The following is a 24,649-nucleotide window of genomic DNA, read 5'->3' on the forward strand; positions in this document are numbered from 1 at the left end:
CCGAGGCTCAGTCAACTACACGGGAACACATGCCACCCACCCACCTTGGATGGTGGGTAAGGTGTAAAAGTCAGGCTGGCCCGTACGGGGATCGAACCCGCGACCTTGGCGTTATTAGCACCACGCTCTAACCAACTGAGCTAACCGGCCGCCGCCGGGGGCCGCGTTTTCGCTTAAATCTTTTAAAAATTCCTTCCCAGAATTTAGTCAAGGAACGTTCAACCAAACCAAACCACCTTACCTTTCGGAGACCCCATGAGTACCTGGCTGCTCCATGCGCAACGCAGCAAAGGTCTGGTGGGCCATCTGCACAGAAAACCAGCCAAACTCCATCCGCAGGTGTTTGAACCAAACGAAGGCTTTTATTGCGGGGCGCCGAGCACGCGAGTGGAAGACAAGCCTCGCGCCCACGCCAACTTGGTCTTTGCGCTCGGGGTGTTCTTCAAGGAGAAGACCAAAGAAGCTGGCAGGAACCACCGACGCGTGGCATTTCTCAATCACCGTTTCGGGAGGCAGGATGTGTCCGGTTTAGGAGTCTCTGGCCGGGTGGCCCGTGGCTCGGGGATCTGTTCCCTCAGCTTACCCCCCTGCTGACCCAAACCGACGGAGTACCTTAACGAGGCTGTCTGTCACAGCAATTGCAGGACATTGACGCTGTTATCAAGAGCAGCAATTGTAGTCGGACTCTGGTCGGTGAGTGTCCAGTTGGCGCAGACTCGAGGTCCGAGAGGAACAAGAGAGGACTGCCTGCCAGACCAGTGGGCGTTCCCCCTCTCCGCCCCTCGGTTTCTCCCGGTCAAGCACTGCCGGGCACCGACCGAGCAGCGTCCGGAGGTCAAGTGCCCCGAATCCCGCTTCCTCTCCTGGGATCATTTGCTGACACCAAGAGATGGCGACCACACGCAGAACTTCCCTAAGCTCAGGTAAACCCGAACAGAACAGAAACCGAGCAATGTTCAGAAACCCACCGAAGCTGAAGGCTGCCTAAAATGTCCTGCCTTGGGACAGGAACATCTTGCCTTCGGCATTCGTGCTCGCCTGGTGCGACTCCCTGACGTCGGTATTACTCATTTCAATTAGAAAAGCGCAGTATCATTTCGCGAAAATAAAAAAAAAAAGGAAAAGGAAAAGAGAAAAGAGGAATTCAGTGTTGCTCGCCCTGGGCTTCCCAGAGAAGTCTCTTCTCGCTTTTGGTCCCTAGTGGAGGCGGTGGGGGTGGGGGTGGGGGGCTGGGGACGGGGACGGGGGTGTTCAGGAAGGGAGGGGGAGGCAAGTAACAAGGGCGTAGGGGGGCAGGGTTTCCGTAGTGTAGTGGTTATCACGTTCGCCTCACACGCGAAAGGTCCCCGGTTCGAAACCGGGCGGGAACAGCGCCTGTCTTTTGCACTTTTCCCGGAACGCTGGAGGAACCTGCAGAGGAAACAGGTACGTCGAGGAGAGAGGTGACCTCGGGGGGGACCTCTGCGACGAGGGGGACTATCTCCTTCAGGCGCCCAATTCCGCTCCTCAGGAGGGACCCCGGGCTCACCCCCAAGGGCCGGGGCCGATTGCCAGCCATTTGCTCTTGCAAATGAGCCCATACCTGCATGGATTCCAGGGCCTTTAGCCGCAGCTTCCTCCAAAAGCTTCAGCTTCCTCTGTCAAACCTAGGAGGACGACTTCAAACCAGTGCTCTTTCTTTCCTCCGTTCCTTTTGGTTTTCCCTTCAGAGAAAGCGTCTCATTCTTTTGATTGAGGATGCAAGGCAACAGCAGCAAAGTCTCCCTAGAGAAACAACAGTAACAAGATGCAAGGCAACAGCAACAGAGCCTCCCTAGAGGAACAACAGTACCAAGTCCCTCTAACCAACGCAGCGAACGCGCGCGTAGCAGTAACGATCACTTGCAAGTTGACACTCAGGAAAAGTTGGGGGGGCGGAGGGAGGGCGGAGGAGGGCAACAAAGACACAAGGGAACAAGCCCAACCCCCCCGCAACAGAAAACCCAGGAAGCCCGCCGCTGCCGGGGGCCGGTTAGCTCAGTTGGTTAGAGCGTGGTGCTAATAACGCCAAGGTCGCGGGTTCGATCCCCGTACGGGCCATTCCCTTTAGCCGCCTCCCGGAGGAGGCGCTCCGCCCTTTTCCCAGGAAACTCGCTCCTCGACCTGCGGAGACCAGGGAATTAGCGTACAGGGCGCCCACTCGTCCCGAGCGAATCCGTTACCCTCTTGTTCCTTTCCGGCCCTCAGAGCCCAACTCCGTCCTCGGCTTCCCGTAAGTTCAGCGTTTGTCCGGACCGTGTTCCTTTTCCTCCTGCCCCGATGGCTGAGGACAGAGTCATGCAGGGACCGAGGGCACAAGAGTGGGCGCCGTGCCGAACAGGGGGGGGGGGAAAAAAAGAAAAAAAGAAAAAAAGAAAAAAAGAAAGAAAAAGAAAAAAGGCGGGGGTGGAGGGAGATGTGGGGAAGGTTACTTGGCACCCCTGGTTTAAAGCTTATTGGATTTTCAATGGTCTTCCCAAGCAGTCGCCCGATCAACGTCCTTTCTCAAAGCCTCAAGAGAAAGCCTTAAGAGGAGCTCTTAAGCGGTTGTCCTTTTCCCACGTTTCTGAAGACTCTTAACCCGCAGCCGAGGTTGCCCTGCGAGGAAACACCACGGTAGCTCGATTGGTTCGGGATACATTTCTGGCCCTCCGCAGACGCAGCGCTTTGGTCACTTTGAACAAGAACCACAAAACGCAACCTTTTGTTTTCTTTTTCTTTTCTTTTTTTAAGGACAGGAGTCAGACCTGGATCTTGCGATCAGGAGATAGCACCGTGGCTTCTGCCTTGCAAGGACAATTCAGGATCGTTGTCACTCACTGCTCTGATCCCTGCGGGGCGTCTTTCTTTCCCCAGGCTTGGCAGCTTCCCTACCTGCACGCGCTGAGCAGTATTAAGCTCAACGCAGCCTTCTTTCTGGCGTGGTCTCTTATCACGGTCCCGTCCTTTCTGATACTCTGCCCTGCCAGCTCCAGCAGTTTTGGTCTCCTGGACGCTCCTCCACCCAGGGAGTTCACCAGCCTCCGGCCTGGGTTCCTGTTCTCCTTGCACCAGGGCCTGGAAACTCGCTCCTCCTCCCCACCCCGTGCTTCTCACCTCAAGTCCCAGCAGGGTGGCTTCATTCTTTTTTTTTTCCTGTCAGGGACTCCACCATCCTTCTTTGCCTGATGTTTGGTGTCTTGAAAAGTGTTGTTTCCTCTGTTCTGTCAGCTTTTGGCTCTGTCAGGCGGGAGGGCGTATCAGATCCTTGGGATGTCCTCTTGGTTGGAAACAGGCCTTTTCCCCTCTTCGGAGGATGATGAGGGGGAAGCTGAGGCCTCTTGCGTTTGTGCTGTGAGTTGAAAGCTCCGGGTGCGGTTGGTTGGCACAGTGGCCTGTCCTAGGGCAGTTGGCACTGCCTTTCTGGGAAACTCGGGGGCCTCGTGTTGCTTGTGGCGAGCAGTGTGAGGGCATAGTGGACTGGGGCTCCAGGCTCCACCCGGGTCTGTCTGTCTGGAGGGTTCTGGCTGCAAGCCTCAGTGCTGGTCAGTTGGTCTTCTCTGGGGGGTGTGTGTGTGTGTGCGCGTGCGTGTGTGTACGTGTGCGTGCGCTGGTTGGGGGAGAGGAGGGCACCTGTGGGAGAGAGGGGCCTGAGTCCAGGAGCCTGAGGGGCCAAATGCAACCAAAATGGGCATTTAGATGTGTCCTGCCGGCAGGCTGAAGGTGGGAATTTTCTGATGAGGGGGTGGCAGCCTCGGATCCAGGTGGGATCCTAGCCCTTCTTTATCGCCCCCTGCCGTCGCCTGTGAGGCCTCGGAACACCTACCTGCTCGCGCCATCCGTGTCTCCGTCGGGGGAATTCCGGTCGTCCTCCTTGGTGGCCTGGTGATCACCGCCGCTTGGCGCAACCTCAGAGGCTGAGACCGGAGGAGTCAATGGGACCTGCCCAGCTCCCAGGTCCCCCGGAGCAACCCGGCTCGGTGCTTCCCTCCCTTGCTGCCTCTAGTCCTTCCCCGTTCTCTCTCTCCTCCTCCCCACCCCCGGCCCCGCCTCTCCTTTCCTTTGGCTTGTCAGGTCTCTGTGGTGCCCTTTCTCCAACCCTTTCTTCAAGTACACTTTAAGGCACCTTAAAATACAAAGATCTTAAGTGTAGACTGAGCTCCATAAACTTGACGTGTACGTATGGTCCTCCCGGGTCACCGCTGCCCGGATCGAGATTGAGAACACGCCCACTGGTCCAGAAAATTGCCTTATGTCCCCCTTACCAGTCAATATTGCACCCTGCCTGCAAGCGGATCGCTTTCTCATTTCTAGCACCAGGTAACTTTGCTCTTTGAATGTCATAGAGGTGGAATTCTAGAGTACATCCTATTGGGAGGCCTTTTTTTTTTGCCCAACGTGACCCTTTTGAGATTTCTTTGAGTCCTTACATGCACAGGAGTTCACAGACGTTTGTGCTTTTTATTGCTAGGAAGTTTATTCCTCCTACTTCAGAAACATATCAGAAGGTATCCGTACCCCGAGTGGGACATAGGTCACGATATTCCTCATAGGAAAAAGGCCGCGCGAAGCAAGTGTCCGCCAGCAGAGTGGCGCAGCGGGAGCGTGCTGGGCCCATAACCCAGAGGTCGATGGATCGAAACCATCCTCTGCTAAGGTCGGTTCCTTTTGCGACACCCGCCCTCTCTCTCCCACATCGCAGAAGCACAGGATGCGGCAAACAAAATCTCCATTGCCACCGCCCCCCCACCGGCTCACGGGAAGCCAGGAAGCGTTTTCTCTTCTTTTCATTCTCTTTTTTGGGGGGGGGGGGGGAGGAGGCGGCGGCAGAGAGGGAGCTGGCGCAAAATCCCCCCTCCTCACTCAGTTCAAAACAGAGGCAAATCTCTGGCCCCTCTTACAAGAAGTGACAACTCTACCGTGAATTTCCAATGGATCAGCCGTATTCCCTGCAGCGAATATAACACGCCCTTGTCTCCAGTTAGGGTTTTCTATTGTCTTTACGCTCCAAATAAAAACACGTTAAATTGCATTTTCCCTTGGGTGCGAGTCTCTAGTCTTTGTGTGCCATCTCTTTTTTCACTCCTATGCACGATTCATCAAATTTCGATCTAACAAGTTAATAAGAATGCTCGGTGAATCCTTCTTTAAAGACGTACGTGTTACAGTTACCGTGAGGACACCATGCCCATGCGCTTTATAGGAAAAACCGAGGCAAAGAAGCTAAATGCGAAATGGCAGGAGACAGTGAAAGGAATGAGTTAAAATTTTAAAAGTGTTGTGCATCCAGATCCCACAGTCTTTTTCAAAGGGGAAAAACACACGCAGGCAAGTCTGAGGAAAAAAACGTTTTCTGGAAATGTTTTTAGTTAAATTACCCCCTAGTGATTCCTTACATTATGACAAGAAAATATAAATTCCTGCAAACAACAAGCACTCTGGAATAAGGAGAATTTTAAAGAAATAAAATCAATGAAAAAGTAGATGATGATGGGAGGGGGCGTGGGGAGGGGGACCTCGTTCTGTTCTTTTACTTTGTTGCTTTGATGGTATTCGTTGGAGGTCCGCTAAACCAACGTTCTGCGACTTGTTTTGCATTTTTACACCCTAATTTGTACAAATATTTCTTATTGGCAATATAGAACAAATGCAAATATTGGTGTCTCCTGAGTGTCACCTATAAACGAAGTGCTGTTTTCTATTCTATTTTTTGCCACCTTTCATTAAATTTAGATAGTGGAACTATTTTGCGTATTCTACTCTGAATAGTGTACCTTGAAAAATAACAAATACGCCTTTTGCAGGCTGCACCCTATTCAAAAACTAATGCTTTTGCTAATTTTCACTGAATCATTCTCATTCCTACCTAAATAATTTTCATCCCCAAAGGCATGAATTGATGGGGGAAAATAGTCCCTGCCCTTTCACTATAAGCTGTCGTCAACTGAAAAAAAAAAAAAAAATCTACGACCTGAAAGTTGAGAGTTCAATTTTATTTGGAGTGAAATTAGGAATTAAACCTGGGAGTCAGCATGTCAGGTAGCTCTGAGAAAGGGCTTGGAGGCGGTGAGGTAGGAGCTAAGATATATAGCATTTTTTGCAATGGGCAGGAAGCAGGAACAAAAGAGACCTGGGCTCACTGAAATCTTTCCTTTGATAAGCACATCAGCTATCAGAGCCAGTCCTGAGTTTTCTCAGACTCCAGCATTCACCAGCTCTCACCATTGGAGGTGACTGCATTTATGTACGTCTGTGACATTCTTTATCCTTAACTATAGACCAGGTTGAAATACCACCCTAGGAAGAAAAGGGGGAATATCAGGATAGATAAAGGTGAGGGGGAGGTTCGGGCTGCACGCACACATCTTCCAAAGCAAACAAGCATTTTTATAAATGTTTGTTGCTAATCGCCTGAAGGTTACTACCAGTCACAAAGGGCTGACATCGCCATGAAGGATTTTAGCATTCTTCTAGATATGAGGAGATGCCATAATCAGGCACATAAAATCTTCTCCTGAAAGTATCTTGACTATCTGATATTTTTCCTAGAGCACAGATTGCCTCACTCCTGATCTACACCCTGAGCTCCCCTCAGGGTGTGCTGCAGTTTTGTAGCTGCAGTGGCTCATGTTTTACTCCATGTAAGAGGCTGATGGCAAGTGCCAAACTTCGGTTCACAATGTATTTCCAAAACAACCTGACTCTACATATATGACAAATTATTTATGAAGATTGTCTCAATATCTTCTACTGAATACTACTACTAATTGTGAAGGTAATTCATGTCAGAAAAAAACCCCACTTAAACAGAGATATATAATTACTGCAAATAACTGAAATTAACATTTTAATTAGTGTATTTTTATTGCACAATGGCATGATTTGGTAATTGAGCTTAAAAAAACATGGTATTAGGATAAAACTCTGGCAGATATGGAATGAAAATATATTGTGAGAGGAAATGTATTCTTGAAATTTTACAAGTGTAAATCTCCAGTAAGAAGAGGTGTAAGAAAAGAAATAGGAGGTCGAGGATGAGGGGAATGGGAAGAAGTGCTTAAGGCCTAAACTGAGATCTGATGAATGAGAAGAAAAGGAAGGCAATTTCCAAAAGGATATAATTTGAATTAAAGTTCTTCATATTGGAAACAAAAGAAAAAGAATGAAAAGGAAGGCAGATGATGTGAGGGCAGAGGGAAGTGAAGAAGGAGGGATTATGGAGTTTAGGGAGAATAGAAAGAATTTCACAGGACACCGGAAGTCAAGCGTGAGTACTGAGGAAGGATGACAATTAAGGCTGGAGATACATACAAGCATTAAAAGATTATCTAGAAGAACGTGGCAAGAGCTGGCTTTGTATGAAAATTCTCTTTAAATGAGTGGTTTGAAGAGCAGGATGAGTTTAAAAAGGAAGCGTTAAAAAAAATAATAATAAAAAAAAAAGCTCTTACAGGCGTGACGAGGTGGCCGAGTGGTTAAGGCGATGGACTGCTAATCCATTGTGCTCTGCACGCGTGGGTTCGAATCCCATCCTCGTCGAGAATCCTAAGGGTGATGCCTGAAATTTGTATTTTCTCTAAGTTGACAGAGAACTTTTGACAAAATAATTGTACAAATTTCCTGCCTCACTTTCTCCCAACTTCCCTTCGCTTTGGTCAGGTAGTTTCATTTCCTTTTACAACACTCGGGCGTTCCTGCATGTCGGTGAGTGTAATTGCTCTCTACACGCTTAGGAAAGGTGAATCCAAGTTGCAACCACTTTCCTATCACTGGTGGCCCAAACTGCAGAGCCGTTGGAGCTAAGGCTTTCGTCAGACGCTGGATAGTCTCTTCTCTGAACAATTTGTGGAAAATAAGTAGTTAAAACAAGTCGCAGAACGTTGGTTTAGCGGACCTCCAACGAATACCATCAAAGCAACAAAGTAAAAGAACAGAACGAGGTCCCCCTCCCCACGCCCCCTCCCATCATCATCTACTTTTTCATTGATTTTATTTCTTTAAAATTCTCCTTATTCCAGAGTGCTTGTTGTTTGCAGGAATTTATATTTTCTTGTCATAATGTAAGGAATCACTAGGGGGTAATTTAACTAAAAACATTTCCAGAAAACGTTTTTTTCCTCAGACTTGCCTGCGTGTGTTTTTCCCCTTTGAAAAAGACTGTGGGATCTGGATGCACAACACTTTTAAAATTTTAACTCATTCCTTTCACTGTCTCCTGCCATTTCGCATTTAGCTTCTTTGCCTCGGTTTTTCCTATAAAGCGCATGGGCATGGTGTCCTCACGGTAACTGTAACACGTACGTCTTTAAAGAAGGATTCACCGAGCATTCTTATTAACTTGTTAGATCGAAATTTGATGAATCGTGCATAGGAGTGAAAAAAGAGATGGCACACAAAGACTAGAGACTCGCACCCAAGGGAAAATGCAATTTAACGTGTTTTTATTTGGAGCGTAAAGACAATAGAAAACCCTAACTGGAGACAAGGGCGTGTTATATTCGCTGCAGGGAATACGGCTGATCCATTGGAAATTCACGGTAGAGTTGTCACTTCTTGTAAGAGGGGCCAGAGATTTGCCTCTGTTTTGAACTGAGTGAGGAGGGGGGATTTTGCGCCAGCTCCCTCTCTGCCGCCGCCTCCTCCCCCCCCCCCCCCAAAAAAGAGAATGAAAAGAAGAGAAAACGCTTCCTGGCTTCCCGTGAGCCGGTGGGGGGGCGGTGGCAATGGAGATTTTGTTTGCCGCATCCTGTGCTTCTGCGATGTGGGAGAGAGAGGGCGGGTGTCGCAAAAGGAACCGACCTTAGCAGAGGATGGTTTCGATCCATCGACCTCTGGGTTATGGGCCCAGCACGCTCCCGCTGCGCCACTCTGCTGGCGGACACTTGCTTCGCGCGGCCTTTTTCCTATGAGGAATATCGTGACCTATGTCCCACTCGGGGTACGGATACCTTCTGATATGTTTCTGAAGTAGGAGGAATAAACTTCCTAGCAATAAAAAGCACAAACGTCTGTGAACTCCTGTGCATGTAAGGACTCAAAGAAATCTCAAAAGGGTCACGTTGGGCAAAAAAAAAAGGCCTCCCAATAGGATGTACTCTAGAATTCCACCTCTATGACATTCAAAGAGCAAAGTTACCTGGTGCTAGAAATGAGAAAGCGATCCGCTTGCAGGCAGGGTGCAATATTGACTGGTAAGGGGGACATAAGGCAATTTTCTGGACCAGTGGGCGTGTTCTCAATCTCGATCCGGGCAGCGGTGACCCGGGAGGACCATACGTACACGTCAAGTTTATGGAGCTCAGTCTACACTTAAGATCTTTGTATTTTAAGGTGCCTTAAAGTGTACTTGAAGAAAGGGTTGGAGAAAGGGCACCACAGAGACCTGACAAGCCAAAGGAAAGGAGAGGCGGGGCCGGGGGTGGGGAGGAGGAGAGAGAGAACGGGGAAGGACTAGAGGCAGCAAGGGAGGGAAGCACCGAGCCGGGTTGCTCCGGGGGACCTGGGAGCTGGGCAGGTCCCATTGACTCCTCCGGTCTCAGCCTCTGAGGTTGCGCCAAGCGGCGGTGATCACCAGGCCACCAAGGAGGACGACCGGAATTCCCCCGACGGAGACACGGATGGCGCGAGCAGGTAGGTGTTCCGAGGCCTCACAGGCGACGGCAGGGGGCGATAAAGAAGGGCTAGGATCCCACCTGGATCCGAGGCTGCCACCCCCTCATCAGAAAATTCCCACCTTCAGCCTGCCGGCAGGACACATCTAAATGCCCATTTTGGTTGCATTTGGCCCCTCAGGCTCCTGGACTCAGGCCCCTCTCTCCCACAGGTGCCCTCCTCTCCCCCAACCAGCGCACGCACACGTACACACACGCACGCGCACACACACACACACCCCCCAGAGAAGACCAACTGACCAGCACTGAGGCTTGCAGCCAGAACCCTCCAGACAGACAGACCCGGGTGGAGCCTGGAGCCCCAGTCCACTATGCCCTCACACTGCTCGCCACAAGCAACACGAGGCCCCCGAGTTTCCCAGAAAGGCAGTGCCAACTGCCCTAGGACAGGCCACTGTGCCAACCAACCGCACCCGGAGCTTTCAACTCACAGCACAAACGCAAGAGGCCTCAGCTTCCCCCTCATCATCCTCCGAAGAGGGGAAAAGGCCTGTTTCCAACCAAGAGGACATCCCAAGGATCTGATACGCCCTCCCGCCTGACAGAGCCAAAAGCTGACAGAACAGAGGAAACAACACTTTTCAAGACACCAAACATCAGGCAAAGAAGGATGGTGGAGTCCCTGACAGGAAAAAAAAAAGAATGAAGCCACCCTGCTGGGACTTGAGGTGAGAAGCACGGGGTGGGGAGGAGGAGCGAGTTTCCAGGCCCTGGTGCAAGGAGAACAGGAACCCAGGCCGGAGGCTGGTGAACTCCCTGGGTGGAGGAGCGTCCAGGAGACCAAAACTGCTGGAGCTGGCAGGGCAGAGTATCAGAAAGGACGGGACCGTGATAAGAGACCACGCCAGAAAGAAGGCTGCGTTGAGCTTAATACTGCTCAGCGCGTGCAGGTAGGGAAGCTGCCAAGCCTGGGGAAAGAAAGACGCCCCGCAGGGATCAGAGCAGTGAGTGACAACGATCCTGAATTGTCCTTGCAAGGCAGAAGCCACGGTGCTATCTCCTGATCGCAAGATCCAGGTCTGACTCCTGTCCTTAAAAAAAGAAAAGAAAAGAAAACAAAAGGTTGCGTTTTGTGGTTCTTGTTCAAAGTGACCAAAGCGCTGCGTCTGCGGAGGGCCAGAAATGTATCCCGAACCAATCGAGCTACCGTGGTGTTTCCTCGCAGGGCAACCTCGGCTGCGGGTTAAGAGTCTTCAGAAACGTGGGAAAAGGACAACCGCTTAAGAGCTCCTCTTAAGGCTTTCTCTTGAGGCTTTGAGAAAGGACGTTGATCGGGCGACTGCTTGGGAAGACCATTGAAAATCCAATAAGCTTTAAACCAGGGGTGCCAAGTAACCTTCCCCACATCTCCCTCCACCCCCGCCTTTTTTCTTTTTCTTTCTTTTTTTCTTTTTTTCTTTTTTCTTTTTTTCCCCCCCCCCCTGTTCGGCACGGCGCCCACTCTTGTGCCCTCGGTCCCTGCATGACTCTGTCCTCAGCCATCGGGGCAGGAGGAAAAGGAACACGGTCCGGACAAACGCTGAACTTACGGGAAGCCGAGGACGGAGTTGGGCTCTGAGGGCCGGAAAGGAACAAGAGGGTAACGGATTCGCTCGGGACGAGTGGGCGCCCTGTACGCTAATTCCCTGGTCTCCGCAGGTCGAGGAGCGAGTTTCCTGGGAAAAGGGCGGAGCGCCTCCTCCGGGAGGCGGCTAAAGGGAGTGGCCCGTACGGGGATCGAACCCGCGACCTTGGCGTTATTAGCACCACGCTCTAACCAACTGAGCTAACCGGCCCCCGGCAGCGGCGGGCTTCCTGGGTTTTCTGTTGCGGGGGGTTGGGCTTGTTCCCTTGTGTCTTTGTTGCCCTCCTCCGCCCTCCCTCCGCCCCCCCAACTTTTCCTGAGTGTCAACTTGCAAGTGATCGTTACTGCTACGCGCGCGTTCGCTGCGTTGGTTAGAGGGACTTGGTACTGTTGTTCCTCTAGGGAGGCTCTGTTGCTGTTGCCTTGCATCTTGTTACTGTTGTTTCTCTAGGGAGACTTTGCTGCTGTTGCCTTGCATCCTCAATCAAAAGAATGAGACGCTTTCTCTGAAGGGAAAACCAAAAGGAACGGAGGAAAGAAAGAGCACTGGTTTGAAGTCGTCCTCCTAGGTTTGACAGAGGAAGCTGAAGCTTTTGGAGGAAGCTGCGGCTAAAGGCCCTGGAATCCATGCAGGTATGGGCTCATTTGCAAGAGCAAATGGCTGGCAATCGGCCCCGGCCCTTGGGGGTGAGCCCGGGGTCCCTCCTGAGGAGCGGAATTGGGCGCCTGAAGGAGATAGTCCCCCTCGTCGCAGAGGTCCCCCCCGAGGTCACCTCTCTCCTCGACGTACCTGTTTCCTCTGCAGGTTCCTCCAGCGTTCCGGGAAAAGTGCAAAAGACAGGCGCTGTTCCCGCCCGGTTTCGAACCGGGGACCTTTCGCGTGTGAGGCGAACGTGATAACCACTACACTACGGAAACCCTGCCCCCCTACGCCCTTGTTACTTGCCTCCCCCTCCCTTCCTGAACACCCCCGTCCCCGTCCCCAGCCCCCACCCCCACCCCCACCGCCTCCACTAGGGACCAAAAGCGAGAAGAGACTTCTCTGGGAAGCCCAGGGCGAGCAACACTGAATTCCTCTTTTCTCTTTTCCTTTTCCTTTTTTTTTTTATTTTCGCGAAATGATACTGCGCTTTTCTAATTGAAATGAGTAATACCGACGTCAGGGAGTCGCACCAGGCGAGCACGAATGCCGAAGGCAAGATGTTCCTGTCCCAAGGCAGGACATTTTAGGCAGCCTTCAGCTTCGGTGGGTTTCTGAACATTGCTCGGTTTCTGTTCTGTTCGGGTTTACCTGAGCTTAGGGAAGTTCTGCGTGTGGTCGCCATCTCTTGGTGTCAGCAAATGATCCCAGGAGAGGAAGCGGGATTCGGGGCACTTGACCTCCGGACGCTGCTCGGTCGGTGCCCGGCAGTGCTTGACCGGGAGAAAGCGAGGGACGGAGAGGGGGAACGCCCACTGGTCTGGCAGGCAGTCCTCTCTTGTTCCTCTCGGACCTCGAGTCTGCGCCAACTGGACACTCACCGACCAGAGTCCGACTACAATTGCTGCTCTTGATAACAGCGTCAATGTCCTGCAATTGCTGTGACAGACAGCCTCGTTAAGGTACTCCGTCGGTTTGGGTCAGCAGGGGGGTAAGCTGAGGGAACAGATCCCCGAGCCACGGGCCACCCGGCCAGAGACTCCTAAACCGGACACATCCTGCCTCCCGAAACGGTGATTGAGAAATGCCACGCGTCGGTGGTTCCTGCCAGCTTCTTTGGTCTTCTCCTTGAAGAACACCCCGAGCGCAAAGACCAAGTTGGCGTGGGCGCGAGGCTTGTCTTCCACTCGCGTGCTCGGCGCCCCGCAATAAAAGCCTTCGTTTGGTTCAAACACCTGCGGATGGAGTTTGGCTGGTTTTCTGTGCAGATGGCCCACCAGACCTTTGCTGCGTTGCGCATGGAGCAGCCAGGTACTCATGGGGTCTCCGAAAGGTAAGGTGGTTTGGTTTGGTTGAACGTTCCTTGACTAAATTCTGGGAAGGAATTTTTAAAAGATTTAAGCGAAAACGCGGCCCCCGGCGGCGGCCGGTTAGCTCAGTTGGTTAGAGCGTGGTGCTAATAACGCCAAGGTCGCGGGTTCGATCCCCGTACGGGCCAGCCTGACTTTTACACCTTACCCACCATCCAAGGTGGGTGGGTGGCATGTGTTCCCGTGTAGTTGACTGAGCCTCGGAGCCCACGACGGCTTATCTAGGAAGGAGGAAGAGCAACACGTTGGTTCTCCCCTAAATTTTGCGAGCGTCGAACCGGCTCTCTCCTGGCGGTCGCGGCTCTGGCAGGCGAGCTCCGCCGGGCTTGAACGTAGAGAGTGGGCGTCAGGACCAGCTCCGACAGCCGCTCCCGTAACCCCGGCCTTTCTGGATTTAACAGGTCCTCGGTCAAAGCCTCTTCTCTTTTGAACAGGAAGTGGGTGGGTGGGGTAACCCAGTGAGAATAACATTGGCGAAGGCGCTCGGAGACCCACGTGGTTTTTCTTTTTCCTTTGTCGTCTTCTTCCTCCTCCTCCTCTGCGCGTCTGCTCTCAAAAGCCTTTTGGATTTGAAACTGTGTGTAGGTTTCTCTGTGTGATCCTTTCCCCAGATTCGCGGAACGAGGTGGAAACCGAGAGCTCTCGTCAGCTTGCGGCTGTCCGTTTGCTGACCTTTGAAGGGTCCTTGGGTGTTCGGCAAGAGGCAGGATGGCAGGGAGGGGTGGCAAGCAGCAAAGCGAGAGCGACATCGGAAGAATTGGTTTGGGTGGATGCCGGAAGGCGGTGCCCCCGGGGGGCGGGGGTGTCAAAAGAGACACGAGCCAGCCAGGAGTCGAACCTAGAATCTTCTGATCCGTAGTCAGACGCGTTATCCATTGCGCCACTGGCCCGCCTGCTCGGGGCACCCCCAAGGTCCCTTTGTCAAAGATAGGCTGCAGACGGCGTTCGTTGCGCTACGAGGAGAGCGAGAACCACCCACCTACGGACTCCCACAGATTTCGTGTCGCTTGTGCATAGGTTCCGCACTACAACTCTGTGTTCCACCTTCCCACTGAAGATAGCAAGCGACCTCGACTCTTAGAACTTTCCGTACATGGCAGAAAGAATGCTATTCCTTTAAAGCAATTTTTCACCTGGGCGTGCCCTTGGCACATTTTTGCCCTCTGTCAGCCCGCCGTGCTTCCCCCTTCGTCCTATAGTCTTACACACTCCCATGGCTACTGATTATGTGTGCAAGGGCGGTTAATGACGACCCTGTCTTCTTGTCAACGAAGCGTCTGTCATGAGAGAAAGCACATGTCTTTGGAAATGCATCTGGTTGTAAGAATCACACACCTTTTTCTCTTCCTGTTGAAAGACCACTACTCACTAAGAGGGGCAATCCTGACCAAATGCCGTGACGAATCGGGCGTCGGATAAAAGCAGGCAAAAGTACACGGTAAAGGCCGAAAGAGGCAACAATTCCATAGCGGCACCCCCACTTCAGAAATCATACTGCCCACAGACTGTTGGGACTGAGGGACCGATTTAATACCACCGAGACTCCAAACAGACAGATATGCTCTCTTTAGACGACGTGGTTATTGGTTTATCGCAGTTTTCAAATCAGGCAAAGGAGACACCCCCCCCCCACACACACACACACACTCCCCCACACCCCGCCGCCTCAAAATGTAAAACTGCCTCGAGAGGAGGATCTCTGGGTTGAAAGAGAGGAAGAAGAGAGACACGGTGTAGTGATGTTCTCTAATGGAGCGGGCCGGGAATCCAGAGCGCAGGGTGTTCTCATCCCCGCTCGGCCGTCTTTTGCCAAATGGCCTGGGCAGTAAAAGAGAGGTGAGCAGCGCTAGGAGAAATGGGAAGGTTCATTGAGAGAGTTTGAGGAAGTTTTACTTGAAGGAGTAAGGATGGGGGTCAAGTTCATGGATGAGGAAATGTCAACCAGGGACGGAAAAGTCTTTGAGGTGGAACATAGAACACGGGCACACATCCGTGGTAAACAAGAGGGACTGGTCACAAATAGGGAGAGCACTGTGGTTGGAGGGAAAGGGGCGGTGAGGTGTGAAATGAGGCTGAAGACGTAGGAGTGGCCTTGGAGAGGATTTCAGGCCATAGTCTTCAGGGTCACGCGATAACACAGCTATAACACATTTTAGGTGACGGTCGGCTCTTTTAGCAACACCGTCTTCTGCCTTTTTATCCCTTCGTCCCGGTAAAGTTCACAGAATTTGACATCTGGGGTCTGACACGATCTACACCAAAAAACCCCAAACCCAAACCCAAGAAACCGCTGAAGTTCCCCCAAAACAGGTTGAGGGAAAAACAAACCAACAAAGAGCCGCTCAGGCATTTGCATCCCACCACACCCCTCAGCCCACCAGGGCCAAGAGCCCGGCAAATGCGGCTTCCCCGAGTGGAATTCCGATTAGCGACCGCCGCCGCTGCCGCCCGACCGTACCGAGCTCTGTGAATGCAGATGCACTGATAGCTCAGATGTGGCAGTGAAATCGCCCGGGACGTGCTTTCCCCCATGTTCCCGCCTTGTACCCGGTTGTTGACGGAAAGAATCAACGAGCGATCCACGTATTCTAGGAAGAGAAACGCCTTTTATATCCCCGGGACACAGCCTCTCAGAGAGCCCCGAGCAACTGCTTCAGAGAAGCATGGATTTCAGCACAGGTTGGTGTCTTGTCAGAACAAAGAGCACCAAACCCGACGGGGCACCTTCCTTTAAGGTTCCCCAAAAGACGGAGCAGCAGGCACAGGGCGGGTCCGTCTGGCCCAGGCACCTGGCAAGTACTACTAGCCCCCAGGTCCCAGGAAGGGAGGCATTTACGCGTTTTCTTTAAAAACGAACCGCCTTTCTTCGGGTAACGCGCCCTCGGCTTTAAAGGTTAATGGTTAAAGCAGACATACAAGACAAGTTTAATAGGTCACAGAGCAGGCAGCCCTAGCTAGCAAAAAGGCTTAGTTAAATCACAGTTAACCCAGAATGACTTCCCCATATCTTCTTAGGTGAACACGTCTTCCTTAACAGTCAAGGAGAAGTAGCATGTGCCGAATGTCGTGGGTTTTGTGTGTGTGTGTGTGTTTTGTTTTTTTAATAACCAAAAATCTGTACCGCGAACACGCACACATCACCAACTCAGTATCCTGTTGAAACACGTGGGCCCCTCTCCTTTCTCACTTGTGAGACATTCCTCCCAGAGTCCAGCAAATGCAAAGCGCGCGCCGCGTGGGCCTGACTCGGAACAGTCACGGTCCCGACTCCGCGAACAGTCGGGCTCCTTGGTCGCGACGCGGAACGTCTCCTCCTGCTGGGCGCGCACCTCGAGCGGAGCCGAACGCTGGAAAGACCCCAGGGGAGACGCTGCGGGCCCAGATACCCTGCCTGCGAGGTCCCCAGCGCCCGAGTCCGTGTATGCGTGTCCCACAGACTCGCCTCTAAACACGCACGCAGGGAAACCCACTCCGACCCCACTCCAATGCGGCCAGGACGGTTCTGGGCCCAAACGCCACTGTCTTTTGAGCCCCGTGAAGCAGGAGGTCTCTGGGCCCAAAGGACAACTCGTGGAAGCGGCAGGGCCCGGGGGCGATGCGTCTGGGGCTGCAGACCCGGGCACGCCGCCTGCGCTTCCAGAAAAGGTGAGACGTGGCCTCGACGGCGTGCGTGGAAACACCTGAGCAGAGAGGCATCGACCGGCGCGGACCGCGGGCCAAGTCCGTGAGGGTGCCGGCGGGGTGAGGACGGCGGGCCCCGGGGAAGGAGGAGAAAAAAGGAAAGGACAGGCAAGTTAAGCAAAGATCCCGTGCAGTCGGGGGTGGGAGCGGTGGACAGGATACATTTCCCATGCGTTTCCTCCATCCTCTGCGCCATTCCTTTCCACCTTCTCCACATACGCATTTCCTACTGACGGTTTCCGAAAGTATTTCTGGCAAGAAAAAAATGTCGGACATGGAAGACATGTGCTAGCACCACCCTTGGTTTCTGGATTTGTTTTACTTTAGTCTACTTGTTCGACTGACTGCCTCCCTCCCTCCCTTCCCTCATTTCTTCCTTGACAGTGCAGTGGGCGTTCCTCAGCTGCGTACTGCTTCTTTGGTTACTTTTCATGAAGTGCCTGTTCAAATCTTTTGCCTATAGACTACCCGTGGACGTGACAACAATCAAGCCTGTTGAAGGAAATTCTGGAAAATACTCCATGCCTTTGAGACGAGCAGCTGCATGTTAGGCATCACGTAGCAAGGGCCCGGCATAGAAGAAAGGTTGATAGAGCCAAACCGAACACCTCGAAGGCCCGGGAAGGGAAGCCCTAGCCAGACTGGAAGGACATACGCATAATACAAACTTGGTCAAAGGTGCTGGATGCAGACGAACTCGAGGAGTCTTCAAATTCATTAGGGACTTGACTAAGAAGGAGGTCTGAGCACGGCTGGTGTGCGGACTTGGAAGGCTGGGGATCCCCGGGAGCAGGCACCTGGTACAGCGGAAAGCATTGCTGTCCCTGACAGGGTGGCAAAAGCCTGCAGGGGGCGGTGTTTCCGCCCGGTTTCGAACCGGGGACCTTTCGCGTGTAAGGCGAATGTGCTGACCACTACACCACGGAAACGGCCCGGAGGTCGCCGCCATTGCACACCGCCCAAGAAAGGGCGTGCTCTTTTCCTTCGCGTCCCCAAATGCAGCATTTACTATTTTCCCCTTCGTCTATTTTCAATCTCGGTACTTTGCTTCCCCGCTCCCCGCACTCCCCCACCCACCCCCCGGTCACAGTTTGGTTCAAAGAAGACTATAGAAAGTCTATGATTCATAACGCAGCATGACTTAAAGGCAGTGTCCAAAGTCCTTCCCAACAGCAGACAGGGTAAGAGCACACTCCTAGGGCGTTTGATGACAAGAAGCTACCTGGTATGATTATCCTGCGACTTTGATTTCGATGTCTCTTCCTCACCATAGGAGCCAGGACCCAACCCACGGTGCCCTCCGGACCACCAGACTTGCGGCAATGCTTGTCTGGAGGTGACGGCTGAGCAGGGGTGGGCATGGGCTCTGCCCAGTCGACTCTAAGGACGGGGTGACAAGCGGAGGAGAAGTGTTTGGGAATTCACGTGCCTGGACTTTATGCTGACTGAGAGAATCTAGGAGTCACCAGCCAATCTTTTATCCAGTGTCATTTGTCCTGTCTTGCAGTGCCTGTGCTTTGAATGAGCTCAATCTGTTCCACAGACCACCTACTTGCCTAGGCCTTATTATTATTATTATTATTTTCCCCTTGTAATCTGATCTCCATTGTTTCAGGCTTCCCTTCCCGGCGTCCTCTCCTCCGAGGAATTCAGCACGGGACAGCTCTGCATCAGCATCTTTTTGACAAAAGCAAATTTGAAAACTCTTGCGCTCAGCCACTAAAACTTGGATCAGTCATGGTGTTCCAGGCGACAAAAGAGTGATGACATTTTCCCAAGCAGCAACATGGGAGTCTCCCCCCGCCTTTCCCCTCACATCCAGTTGGCAGCATAAACGATGGCTTCTTGTGTTTTAATACTTGATTAGAATGTCCTTAAAAGAAAGTAATGAACAGCCCACAATGTGCCCAATCCTGACCTAGACCCTGGAGCTACCAGGTGTCCTGAAAAAGTATACAGGCCTGGGATAGCAAAGGGCACATGCACTGATGATTATAATAGGATGGCAGGAAGTCAGTGAGTAACTTGTGAACTTGCCACATGGAAACCACAGAGATAAGCGCTTATGCCTTTTCCCAGAAGCATAGAAAAGGGGTACTTTCCCAACTCTTCGTGTCCAGGAGACTCTTCCTGAAGAAGTGACCGCTGATCTGAGTCTTACTAGTTGGAAAGAAGTGAATTGGTTGAAGCAGAGGGGAATCTGGCATTTGGGAGAGGAGCACAGCGAGAGAAAGCAAGGTTTTTTTTGGGGGGGGGGAGATTCCAAAGGAGCTCAACGAGGCATGGCCCAGGCAGAAGTAAGACAAAGTGGCAAAATATGAGTCAGAGCAGGAAGAATGGGCTCTGGTGGGGTTGGGGCGTCCACTGAACGCTTTGATGGGATGGGTGGGGAAAGTGTGAAGAAATGACCCTTTCCTTTTCAAGCTAAAGACCCCTCTGCGTGCTTGCTAGGCAGGTAAGGAATTCAAGGGGCCAAGAATGGAGACACAGGAATGAGGAAGGGGCTTTGATGAAGGAGAGAGCGTGGTGGCTCAAAGCGGAGCTCCCACATCAGGGAGACGGGAGAGGGAAATCCCGCAGGTGGGAGAGGGTAAAGAATCAGCAATTGATTCTGACCGGCTAGTGGAGGCGGTGGCTGGAGTCAAGTTTAAGCCCTGTTTCCTCGCTGAGACAGAACCTTGGAAGAGAGTGTCCACTTAACAGGCGAGAGAAGGAATCCATTCTGGGCTGTGCTGAGTGCTAAGTGCCCATGTGCCCTACAACTGGAGATGGAAACAGGAGATTAAAGGGGGGGGAGGGGCCTGGGCAAGACTGGTAGACTTGGAGGTGACAAGTTAGTCCCAACACGATGCTACAGAGACAATTACGGGAGATGCAGAGATGAAAGAAGAAAGAACAACCCAGCATCTCTTTGAGAGGGTAGTGTTTTGGTGGTGGAATCATAACAGTACTGCCAGTTCTAACAAGTGCCCAGATATGTGAAGCTCTTCTTCATGCATTCAAGATTGGGCTTCGGCAGCCAAATGCTGTCATCGTTGTGGCTTGGGCATGGCTCCCGTGGTATGGTACTTTGCCTGGAACCAATTTCAGTGTGGAATTGTAGCAGCAGACTCGGCATTACCCCGCAGTGTGAGCAGGGAGAAGAGGGTATGATGACAGGGAATAAGCTCTTAAGGCTGCCCAGGGTCTGCAGCAGAAGTCTGTTCCATGTAATGTGGACGTTTCCACCTCTGCCTCCCATAGGAAAGATCTCCAGTTTAAAACTTGATGGGAACCCGCCTAACTTTTCCCCCTCAACATTCCAGCATTGCCACTCTGGGTTTCAATCTTTCCCACCCTTGATCCCGCTGACTGGTACCCCGATGCCTGTGAAATGTGCAATGGGAGGAGGATTAAAGTGAACAGAAGTCAGTCTGCATAGACAAGGTGATTCATTAGGCTCGAGCCCCCAGGGAAACACTAGTCAGGTCTATGAGCTGGTCAAAAAACCAGAAGTCAAGGCAGGGAGAGTTCACAGGAGAGGCAGTTTCTTTCTTGGTGATGGTAGGTTATGGGCCATGTGAAATGTCATGGAAATTAGGAGCAATGAGCATCCACCCACTTCAGTGGGTAGAGAAATGGGATTTCCATTAGAGCCGAGACCCTTTCGGGAAGACCTACCTCTGAGTTTACAGGTTTCATTTGGGAATCAGTTTGTAGAGACCAAAGTTGTCATGAAATACCCACCCCTCCTGGCAGTGGTTCATATCCCTGTTGATCCCTTTGGCTGCTAATGCCAGTCAGTGTTCCACCCCCAATGATCCATAACATAGTTCTTCTGACACACTGCAGCCATCCCAAATGCTCACGACAGGGGCCACTAGCCTGTGAGACTGTTGTGGGGAGACACAAGCAACTGTTTGGAAGGAAGCCCTCAGGAGAAATGCTGAGCTCATTACCGAAGGTAGGGGAGGAGGGCATGTGAGGAGAATGATAAATACTTTAAAAATATTTCCTAGCGTCTGAAAAGCCAAGCAGCAGATAAACTACTAAATTTCAAGTCTCAGGATTTAATGTATTTTTCCAAGTTTATTGGGGTTTTTTTAGAGCATGTGACTAGTAAATGCATGAGGATGTTTCTGATCAAAAAGTAGTGTTTTTTAAAAAATTGAACTTTAAAATTTTAGTTTGCCTCCACCTTTTTTTTGAAGAAAAAATAGGATTTGGTGTGCTTGTCATTAATTTTCTCTTATTCCTTTTAGATGTAACCATTTTTCTCGCCCTTCCAAAATTTCTGGTATAGTTTGGAGTTCCATTGATCACATAAAAAGGAGGAAAGACTTATGACACTACTTGATTTACACTACTCTATTTTTTTTTTCTTTTATTTTCTTTTTGGTTGTACCCATGGGACATGAAGTTCCTAGGCCAGGCATTGAAACTTAACTGTAGCTGTGGCAATGCTGGATCCTGTAACCCACTGCATCTGGGGCCAGGGAATCAAAGGAGCACCTCTGCAGTGACCTGTGCCACTGCAGTAGGATTCTTAACCTACTGCACCACAGATGGCACTCCTACACCACTCTAATTTATTTTAGAATTTTTTCCTTGTTCTTCTATTCTTTTTGGATTTGATTTGACTTAAGGCAAATGAGTAAAAACAACTGCAGATTATCTAATGAATTTAGAAAAGAGCTGTAAACATACAAAAGTACAGCACTCAAAAGCAGACCCATTGGAATTAGATCACCCTGTCACTAGTCTTGCTTCACAAATGATGGTTCATGTAACTGTACTGTAAATGTCACTTATCTGGGAGCTTGTAGAAATGCTGACTTGTAGGCCCCATAGTAATTAGAAAACTGTCATTGTAATGGGTCACTGGGACATTTATTTGTTCACAAAATTTTAAGAAGCATGGCCGTAAGGCGCTATTCAGTGTTCCAGAAAGATATGTGGATCAAAATTGGGGGCAATTGGAGAGATTAACCATTCAATGAGCCATCAAAACAAATATTTTTTTTGTCTTTGCTATTTCTTGGGCCGCTCCTGCGCTCCTGTGGTATATGGAGGTTCCCAGGGGTCGAATCGGAGCTGTAGCCACTGGCCTACGCCAGAGCCACAGCAACGCGGGATCCGAGCCGCGTCTGCAACCTACACCACAGCTCACGGCAACGCCGGATCGTTAACCCACTGAGCAAGGGCAGGGACCAAAGCCGCAACCTCATGGTTCCTAGTCGGATTCATTAACCACTGCGCCACGACGGAACTCCAAGAGTTAATTGTCTTAAGCACATATAACGTCCATCTCATAATGTCACGGCCAGTATCCTGAGTTTTTAACACAGATGATTTGTCATTTCTTTCATTTCACTTGCTATAAGGAAAGTTGCTGTTACTATCTTTTTTATTTTTTTTTTAAAGTGAAGTACCAAGGAATGCTATTCCCTTCTACTGGTGAGACTTTAAGATATGTAAATTCCAATTTCTATCCCGCGTATTTAAAATGATGCTAGGCCCTGCTGGGATTTGAACCCAGGATCTCCTGTTTACTAGACAGGCGCTTTCACCAACTAAGCCACAGAGCCAACTCTGAATGGAGGCTGACTCATATATTATTTGGAAGAGATTTCACTTTCTTGTCTGACCAATGCAGTTTTCATTTGATTTCTGATCAAGGGAAAAACCTTGAGACTATTCAGGATTTTCCTCTGGTTCTTGTACTTTCTCTAGCTAAGAAAAGGAAAACTTTTGTAGCCCCTGGACCCTTGAAATATGTAGTCAAACCATTTCACTTCTAGGAGGTTTTTGGGTTTTGGTTTTGTTTGTTTGTTTGTTTGAGAGGGAGTGCTGGGGTTTTTGTTTTTGTTTGTTTGCTTTACAACTTATGCAAGATATTTCCGGGTTTTGAATCTGCAATAGGGAGATGATGATATCAGTCACTGACTAAAGCAATGAAGTTTGTTGGGAGAATAAACTGAAATGACATGGAAATCCCTTGGCAAAGAAGAGGCACTCAAACACTGGTAGTTTTATTCCCTTGGTTGCTGCTAAGCTGTTGCTATTTATCCCACATGAATTGACCATTTTCTCTTATTCAGGAAAGTGGCAATTTGCTGTAGCACATGACAGTACCTGTGTGGGAGCATTGACCACCAGACAAGTCAGCCTTGCGAAGGCTTTTGCTGGTTGAGGCTGAGTCATGGTCTCTCTGGGCTGCAAGCATGCAAGATGCCCAGACTCCGAAAAAGAAAAAGCCACTTTAGCTGAAGGTAGTAGAGGAAAAGTCCCAGAGATCTGTATGGGTGACATTCAGGCCTGGTCCTGCCAAGATGAAACTAAAATCAAACTTTGCAGTTCTTCACAAAAGAAAGAGAAAGAAAGAAGTAAGGAAGGAAAGGAAGAATAATAAAAGAAAATGGTGGAGGGGAAGGAGCAACACAAGTAAAATAGAACATATAACTAACCAAGAAATTAAAGGCTGAAACTTAAATGTGGAGAGTCCAGAGTCTAGTGAAGCAGGAGATGGAGAAGACAAATCTGAATACGCCTGACCTATATGAAATCTTAGCAGTGTTCCTGGCTATCTTCTTTCCTGGACAATTCATAAGACTAATGTAATCAACTCTAAGTACATAGAAATATTAACAGCCTATAAGTACATTTCTAAATGCAAACTCTTCTCTTCATATTTTGAGAAATGTAACTGCATTTGACATGGGTGAAATCAAATGCTATTTGATTCTCTGTACAACCAGAAATTAGTGGATTCTTAGGTAATAGCTAAGACTTCTAGTAGGGTTTTTTGTTTTTTTTTTTTTTTTTCCTTTTTCTTTTTGTATTTTCTTTGAACAGGAAAAGTGAAAAAGAGGACATTCTTGCTTTGATTCCAATCTTAGGGGGAAAACATTCAGCCTCTCAAAATTAAATATGTTAGTGCACATCTCTTCCTCCTCCTCCTTTTTCTTTTGTAGATAACATTTATTTGATTAAGTAAGGTCCCTTCCATTCCTAGTGAATTTTTATCATGAGTAGATATTGAATTTTATTGAAAGCTTTTCTACCTCTTGACATGATCATGAGTTTTTTGGTGCCTTGATAGTGTATTATTAATATGGTGAATTATAAAATATGAATTACATTGATTAATTTTTGAATGTTAAAACAAACTGGGATAAATCTCATGTAGTAATGACCTTTTTTTTTTTTTTTTTTTTTTTTGTCTTTTTGCTATTTCTTGGGCCGCTCCTGCGCTCCTGTGGTATATGGAGGTTCCCAGGGGTCAAATTGGAGCTGTAGCCACTGGCCTACGCCAGAGCCACAGCAACGCGGGATCCGAGCCGCGTCTCAACCTACACCACAGCTCACGCCAACGCCGGATCGTTAACCCACTGAGCAAGGGCAGGGACCAAAGCCGTAACCTCATGGTTCCTAGTCGGATTAGTTAACCACTGTGCCACGACGGGAACTCCTGACCTCTTATCCTTTAGATAGATAGATAGATAGATAGATAGATAGATAGATAGATAGATGCTGAATTAATTTGCCAATATTTGTTTTAAGATTTTTGTGCCTATGTTTATGAGAGATGTTTATTGGTCTATAGTTTCCATTTCCTTAATGCTTTGTCTCATTTTGGTATGCATATTTAATATATATCCTAGAGGTAAATAAAAACTAGTTTCTCTCTGGGCCCATTGTCTTATTAACCAGATATAACACTGGTTGAACACTGGGTGAAATCTTT

At 50.0% G+C, this 24,649-nt stretch overlaps 12 non-coding genes across 12 annotated transcripts; 5 read left to right on the plus strand and 7 right to left on the minus strand.

The window, feature by feature from the left end:
• TRNAI-AAU lies at window positions 77–150 on the minus strand. The gene has a single exon. It is a non-coding gene; the product is annotated as a tRNA-Ile (tRNA).
• Window positions 1,298–1,370, plus strand: TRNAV-CAC. Its single transcript has one exon. It is a non-coding gene; the product is annotated as a tRNA-Val (tRNA).
• Window positions 2,006–2,079, plus strand: TRNAI-AAU. The gene has a single exon. It is a non-coding gene; the product is annotated as a tRNA-Ile (tRNA).
• Window positions 4,581–4,652, plus strand: TRNAM-CAU. Its single transcript has one exon. It is a non-coding gene; the product is annotated as a tRNA-Met (tRNA).
• On the plus strand, window positions 7,455–7,536 carry TRNAS-GCU. Its single transcript has one exon. It is a non-coding gene; the product is annotated as a tRNA-Ser (tRNA).
• On the minus strand, window positions 8,799–8,870 carry TRNAM-CAU. The gene has a single exon. It is a non-coding gene; the product is annotated as a tRNA-Met (tRNA).
• TRNAI-AAU lies at window positions 11,370–11,443 on the minus strand. The gene has a single exon. It is a non-coding gene; the product is annotated as a tRNA-Ile (tRNA).
• TRNAV-CAC lies at window positions 12,078–12,150 on the minus strand. Its single transcript has one exon. It is a non-coding gene; the product is annotated as a tRNA-Val (tRNA).
• Window positions 13,297–13,370, plus strand: TRNAI-AAU. The gene has a single exon. It is a non-coding gene; the product is annotated as a tRNA-Ile (tRNA).
• TRNAR-ACG lies at window positions 14,060–14,132 on the minus strand. The gene has a single exon. It is a non-coding gene; the product is annotated as a tRNA-Arg (tRNA).
• Window positions 17,780–17,852, minus strand: TRNAV-UAC. Its single transcript has one exon. It is a non-coding gene; the product is annotated as a tRNA-Val (tRNA).
• Window positions 22,417–22,490, minus strand: TRNAT-AGU. Its single transcript has one exon. It is a non-coding gene; the product is annotated as a tRNA-Thr (tRNA).

The sequence above is a fragment of the Sus scrofa genome, chromosome 7 (assembly GCF_000003025.6).
Source record: "Sus scrofa isolate TJ Tabasco breed Duroc chromosome 7, Sscrofa11.1, whole genome shotgun sequence".
NCBI lineage: Eukaryota > Metazoa > Chordata > Mammalia > Artiodactyla > Suidae > Sus > Sus scrofa.